The sequence below is a fragment of the Papio anubis genome, chromosome 14 (genome assembly GCF_008728515.1).
Source record: "Papio anubis isolate 15944 chromosome 14, Panubis1.0, whole genome shotgun sequence".
Taxonomy (NCBI): Eukaryota; Metazoa; Chordata; class Mammalia; order Primates; family Cercopithecidae; genus Papio; species Papio anubis.
The window spans coordinates 7,521,264-7,521,588 of NC_044989.1; positions in this window are offsets into that span (position 1 = coordinate 7,521,264).

Consider the following 325-nt stretch of genomic DNA (forward strand, 5'->3'; position numbering starts at 1 on the left):
TGAGGCAAGAAGATGGCTTGACCTCAGGAGGTCAAAGCTACAGTGAGCCATGATGACACCACTGCACTTCAGCCTGGGTGATGGCGTGAAGAACTAAGGTTAAGCAATTTTCCCAATATCTCAATGATCATAAATGGAATTTCCTTATTTGCTGTTAAATGTCTGTGAAGTCTGCTGCCGTCGTCTCTACTACTCCTCATATTGGTCAATTTATATTTTTCTTCCTTTTTTCTTAGTCATTCTTGCTAGAGGTTTATCAATTCCATTGGCCTTTTCAAACCACAAGTTTTGGGTGTTATTGATTTTTCTCTACTGGGTTTCTGTT